General features: G+C 37.2%; 1 pseudogene; it reads left to right on the plus strand.

Annotated features, from left to right (window-relative positions):
* Positions 1-286: 286 nt before the first annotated feature.
* LOC125845685 (putative F-box protein At3g16210) lies at positions 287-1,345 on the plus strand (annotated as a pseudogene).
* The last annotated feature ends 5,948 nt before the right edge of the window (positions 1,346-7,293 follow it).

Raw genomic sequence — 7,293 nt, forward strand, 5'->3', positions numbered from 1 at the left:
AAATCAGATTGAAAATTATTTTTATTCCTTAAATGGGTGGTTAAAGGAAAAGTAGTTAAAGTAATATGAGAAGGTGACCGTGGTATTTATATTTGCTTGACTAATTGCAGAACAAAATTTAATATGAGAAAGTGGTCAAAATATTTTTGATTTACATGACTAAATGTAGAATAAAATTTAATGTTGGTAAAATGAATTATGGTAACATAAATGAAGGATAAGACTGTGGGAATTTTTTCCTTGTCTATTTAAAGAAGAAGAAAATTGCTTTTGTTGAAACCTAAAAATGAATGATTGCGTGGTTTATTTCACTGAAGATATAGTGAAGGAAATTCTGTTGAGGTGTCCATTGAAGTTGTTGTTGCGGTTGAAATGTGTCCGCAAGTGTTGGTATGCTCTTATCAAAAATCCTGAATTTGTTCAACAACAGTTGAAGAATCATAGCTCCCCACAACTCCTCACTTATACTAATGGTACCCCTGATGATCCTGACCATGATTACTGTTCCATAACTTTGATTTCTGAAGAAAATCCGCAAACGTTCAAAGGTATGACACACCTTATAGGTTCTGTGGACGACTTGTTTTTAATGTAAGAAACAATTGATGGTACGATTTCATGTACATTGTGGAATCCTGCTACTAGGGAGGTGAGACCCCTCCTTTTCCCTCTCCCTGCACCCATAATCCATGATGCCCCTGTGTTGGGGTTCGGATTGGACCCTTTGACTAACGACTATAAAGTGGTTTACTTTCATTGCTATCTTTGGCATGAATTTGCAGTAGCAATCTATTCCTGTTCTAGGGACTCATGAAGAATTTTGAAACCTAAAAAATCTTTCCCTTTCTATACAGATGTGAGAAACACATTTGGTACTGCTGATTTGAATGGAACTTATTACTGGCTGCTACGAGGGGGCCACCATTGTGATTACACCATTCTTTTATTTGACTTTGGGAGTGAGATGTTTGAAGAGATTGAAGGGCCAGATTGTAACTTTGTTTATACTTCTGTGTTGGGTTTGATGTTGATGGATGATTCCATTGCTATCTTGAACTATAACCGATGTAGTATGCTTGATTATGATATATGGATACTGATCCAACCAGGTGTCTGGAACAAACTTTTTACCTTTGAATGCATCAGACTAATTAAATCGTGTTATGATAGGTCTCTCATTTTCGCCGATAACGCTTCTCATCTGGTCTCCTATAATGTCCGGACTAAGACAACGAGGCATTTAGGATTTCAACATACAGGCTTGGGAATAGGTGCAAAATGTGGTGGTTGTGGGGTTTTTTATTATAAGGAGAGCTTAGTAAAACTTACACAACGAGATGATTGAGAGTTGGTCCATTAATCGTCTGTTGAGCTTATAAACATGTTCACTCAATTTCTTAGTTCTCATGTATGTATCAAATGTTTGTAATTGATCTTATTAGGTATGTAAAATTACTTGAGCAAATGATATATATCACATTTTCTTATGCGGTCTACTTGTTTTGTTTCCGTCATTGGGTCTTTAAGATCTGTGAGTTTGATGCTTGCTGCAAATTAAAGATATAGTTATATAATCTTGTTAAACACTTTGATTAACTCATATGTATTTGTGTCGTTTACTTTATTTATGATGGTTTGAGTGTTGCAATTTTCATGATGTGTGCTTTGTAGAATCAAGTTTTCAAGAACTCCTCAATTTCAGCCCAATTCAAGAATGAAAGCAAATTCAAGAACACATATCAAGAACATTGAACTTTCAATCTTTTTAGGACGAATTCACGTTGAAATAAACATGTTTGGCATGTGGGTGAACGAACCCAACGTTATGAAAGTCTCACATACCTCGTAGGGATCACCCCTTGGCGAAATCCACAAGCAATTCTTCATGAACTTGGTAATTCTTTACTTCTCCTTATCTAGACAGCCCAACTTCAAATGGGCATATCTCCCTCATATTAACTCGAAACTGAGCAAAATCAAAGGCGTTGGAAAGATAATTCAAAGATTTCTCCTACGGTATCTTGTATCACACCTAACTTGTAATACCCCGTATCTGAAACAAACCAAAAATGCATATTTTCAGAAGTTGCAGGTGCCAGCGACGGAAGTCAACTACGGACCGTCAGTCGACTGACGGCCCGTCAATCTGCTCCGTCGATGGACCAATCAACTTTCAGTCGCAAATGACAGAAGCCAACTATGGACCGTCAGTCAACTGATGGCCCATCAGTCAGCTTCGTCGATGGGTCAGTCAAATTCCATCCATCAGTCGCGAACGACGGTTGACCAGTACGGACCATCAGTCGACTCACGGTCCGTCAGTCCCGTCCGTCGGTCACTCCGACAACAGTTAAGTTAGGGGTCTTTTGGTCTTTTCCTATTTCGTTGGACTCCTAAGCTACCTCGTTTAGACCCTAAATTATGAGGTTTTAGTCAGTTTAAGCCTAGAAACATAACTAGAACTTACCTAAGTCAAATCATTAATCAAAACTTAGAAAATTAGAACGTTAAGAGGAGAAAGAAGTCAAGAACCCTAGTTCAAGAACGCAACAAGTTTTCTTCTGTTCCAACCCAGAAATCAAAGGATTTCTCCGTGAAATTCGTCACCAGGTATGTGGGATTTCACTAGTGGGTTCCTTTCACCCATTAGGTCCCTAGTTTTCAGTCAGTTTCTTGATTCCCTTGTTATGACTAGACCTAGGGTTTCTTGAATGTTAGAATTATTGGGTTCCTAGCTGTTAGAATGATCCAAATCAGATTAGTATGTTAATATTCAGTTTATTGCATGATTTCCAGAACCCTAGCTATGCATTTCTTTAGTTCTTGAATTACACATGCTAGGTCAGATATTTCTTTTTTTTTTGGTAACTAACAGGATTTTATTCATCGCCATAACAAACATTACAAACCCATAGTTCAACCACATCTCAGCTGACTATAGGTCAGATATTTCAGTTATTCAGTTATACATGCCTCATTTGTTACTGCATCAATATCAGTTTAANTACCTCTGGCAGGGTATATTGGGTCCTCTTGATGAGGCGTATACATCGGACTCCATATTTAGCTCATGTGGTTTTATGTCGATTTTTAGTAGCTCCCACAGTTCAGTCAGATTCTATTGCATTGACCAAGTATATTCAGCATTCAGTCTTAGTATGTTATAAATTGGTCATTACATTCAGTTAGCTCAGTATTCAGTATCTATATCATGTTCAGATTATTTCATTACTTTATTTCTTTGTTCAGTTATATATTATTTCAACTTTACTCTATCCTGCATGCTCAGTACCTTCCAAGTATTGACGCATACATACGTTACATCTTCTCGTGATGTAGGTTCAGGTTCTCAGCATCCAGATCACGCTTAGATCGGTTAATGATCTCCAGTTCAGCAGAATCAGTGGTGAGTCCTTATTCTCCGAAGACAATAGTCATGAGTTTATTTTCAGTATTTTTAGTCCTTTAGTTTCAGTTTTGCTAGACTTAGCTAGGGCATGTCCCAACATTTCTAGTTAGTTAGAAGCTATTTTCAGACATAGTTAGATTCAACTTAGTGTTGAGTTAATATTTTCTTTGTATTAAACTCATCAGTTTTCATTCATCTCAGTTATAGTATATGGGTATTCTCTATCATTTCAGATTTATTTATGATTATAGCTTACGCATCAATTTATTATCTTTAGTATGCTTATGATCATGCCAGCAGGGTTAGCTTGGGATCACTTGTGGTCTTAGGTCTCGTGTCCGTGTCTCGAGGGTAGCTCGGGGCGTGACAAACTTGGTATCAAAGTAGTAGGTTGAAGTGTCCTAGGATGTCTGAAAAGTCGCACTAAGTAGAGTCCTTTTCATGGGTGTGAAGTGCACCACATCTAATGAGGGGGAGGCTACAAAGTCTTTTAGGAAATCTTGATTTTCTTGTTACTCTTATCGTGCGTAAGGTATGATCTAAATTCCATTCTAACTCGACGTTCTACGTTTCAGTGATCATGCCTCATCGTAGAGCTAACACCAGTAATGCAAATGCCAGGAACGAAAATGTAGCTCCTCTAGTTCCTGATCAAGAAGTGTTGAATGCAGAGTTCAGGAACGGCATTCAGATGTTGGCTCAGAGTGTGGCCAACCAGAATAATCAGCGGGTTCAAGCTCATGTGAATGCAAATAGTGGATCAGCACCAGCGAGGGTCCGTGACTTTGTTAGGATGAGTCCACCTGAGTTCTTAGGATCGCAGACTGGTGAGGATCCCCAAAATTTCTTGGATGAGATCAAGAAGATCTTTGAAGTGATGCAGGTAACTGGGAATGATCGGGTTGAGTTAGCATCTTACTAACTTAAGGATGTGGCTCACATATGGAATACTCAGTGGAAGGAGAACAGGGGTACAGATGCAGCTCCTATTACTTGGAATTGTTCCAGGGAAACATTTTTGGACAGGTTTTTCCCCATAGAGTTGAGAAAAGCAAGGACCCAGGAATTTATGAACTTAAGGCAGGGTAACATGATTGTAACGACCCTTCCGGAATAATATAAGCCAATAACTCACGAGATTTTTGCATATATATTGTCGTCACACTAGTAAAAATGATATAAAAAGAATATTACCAACTTTCGAGTACCCAAACTAGGTGGTTCATGCTTCACGCAATCATTCAAAATTAGTGGTAAATTTAACGTATTACAAGACTTGGGCTTACACAACCCAAAAGAACAAAACATAGAGTCATACTTATTACAACCCATGGAGACATGATCACATTAGTCCTCAAAATTTCATGTAAATATACACCACATAGATCATGTACAAGTCCCAAGGTTTATACAAAATATAGATACCTATATGCAATTGTGATCTTCCATCACCAATGGCCAGCTTCACGCCTCCTATCGATCATTCCCTATGATAGAAACAACTATCTCTAAGCATATAGCTTAGTGGTGTAATAACTATAGGTTCGGAGCCATCAGATTCACAAAACTACCTTTCTCAAGTCATGGGCAGCATAATCGAACATAATAAATAAATCAAAACAGTATATCAAGAGTATCAAGTTCGATATTTAGAGGTCCAAATGTCAAGAACGCTCATAGTACCATTTTTCAAAAGATTCAATAACAAGGCTCGCCCAATATGTACATCATGTCTTCACACCAAGCACAATCAAGTATCAAGAAGAGCCGACGCCCTGTATCAAGAAGGGTCAAAGCCCAATAATCAAGAAAACCAAGAACCATATTAAAAATGGCTTTCTAGTTTGTACTTAAAAATGGACAACTTCCATTCTTAAGACGGACTAAAAATCCAGAGTCAAGATGGTAAATGATCCGAATCAAGAGGCATGCCAATAGTGACAAAGTCACAGCCACAAGAAGGACAAGGTCCCAACAAGAGTGCCAAGTGATCAAACAATCTGTACTAGTGGGCGAGTTACAGAAGCGTCTTTAATGTCTTAAGGGATACCAACACGACAATGCAAAGTGACAAGAGGTAACCAAGGTACCAAGATCAACCTTTAGATATACCAGTAGTTAAAAGAGTACAATTACAAGTTTATACACAAACCTCAGTGCTTTAGCAAAGAAACAGTCCAACACAACTTCAAGAGTTCAAACCGTAGACCAACCAATGTATCAAGGTCCTCAATTGGTTCACGAGTATATACAACCTTTAAAATACAAATTAAATAACTTCTTTAATCCCTAGAAGCTCAATAATATTGATGTAAAACAAGATTATCATCACAAGTAAGATTAGCCTGTACAAACACAACTATGCTCCCAAAACAGTGATTCTGGCCAGCCTAGTACCTTATATCGCAACTTAGATTTGAAAAGGAAAATGGAAAAACTAGACTTTATGGCCTTCATAAAAGATGTATATACATCTCTTAAGGTTGAAAACAAACAAGAATCACCGCAAAATATACTTTGTACATTAAGATATAGTCAAAACACTAACAGTTGTTCATACATGATTTGAAATTCCACAATCTGGACAGAACTTGTCCTATGTTGCGTCCAATATTTCGAATCCATAACAGCTAAATCAGTGTTTTACATAAACATAAGAGTTGTAGGTCTATGCATTATCTTTCCAAATCATATTTATTCACTGTAAACTAAGTTCTAGAGCAAGATATATGCTTAAAATACCAAACACTACCCAGCTAAGAAACAGATTTTGTCACTTACCAACAAGAAGTGTGTGTTCTTGAATTCCAGCCAAAAGGACCAAGTTTTTCTTTTGTAATTTTGAAGAACAACTGATTAAATAAGTCTCTAAGGTTTTATAGACTTGAAAAAAAACAACGAATTAACTCAAGGAGGTGAAAATATATATAGTCACACAAGTGATGTTTATCACTTGTACAACTGCCTCCAAAAAGGGCTGCCCAAATAGTTGTGTGCTGCCCAAAATGCATACATATACACCTATATATATATATATATATATATATATATCCCTCATATCCTTTGAAAGTTATATCTAATTCTAATTAGAATATTATGAAAATACCCTAATACAATACTTTAAATTACGATCGCAATTTATGTTGAGCAAGTTAGCAATTATTACAACATTTCAAGTTCCCAAAATGAGACTAAAACATATTCTAGTAATTAAGAAATGGTAAATCGACATGTGAATCTTGGTTAGCTTTTAGGGGTGTTACAATTCTCTCCTCCTTAAAGAATTTCGTCTCGAAATTTATCTTACACTAGTTCCGGAACAAGTGCGGATACTGGGTCCTCATGTCTTCTTCTCTTTCCCAGGTAGCTTCCTTTCCAGAATGGTTCCTCCAAAGAACCTTTACTAAGGGAATTCTCTTGTTTCTAAGTTGCTTTACTTCTTGAGCTTCAATCCGGATAGGTTCTTCATTGTACGTCAAGTCAGGATTAACCTCAATAGATTCAACTGGAAGAACATGCGATGGATCAGAACGATATCTTCTGAGCATAGAAACATGAAAGACATTGTGGATCTTCTCCAACTCCGGTGGCAAAGCTAATTTATATGCAACTGGTCCAATCCTTTCAAGTATCTCATAAGGTCTAATGAATCGGGGATTAAGTTTTCCTTTTTGGCCAAATCTCATAATCTTTTTCCATGGAGACACCTTTAAGAATACTTTATCTCCCACTTGATATTCAATGTCACGCCTTTTAAGATCAGCGTACGACTTTTGTCGATCTGAAGAAATCTTTAGACGATCCTTGATAATTTTTACCTTGTCTTCTATTTGTTGCACAATTTCAGGACAAACAAGCCTTCTTTCACCAACTTCACTCCAACA

Source organism: Solanum stenotomum, chromosome 11, assembly GCF_019186545.1.
Source record: "Solanum stenotomum isolate F172 chromosome 11, ASM1918654v1, whole genome shotgun sequence".
Taxonomy (NCBI): domain Eukaryota; kingdom Viridiplantae; phylum Streptophyta; class Magnoliopsida; order Solanales; family Solanaceae; genus Solanum; species Solanum stenotomum.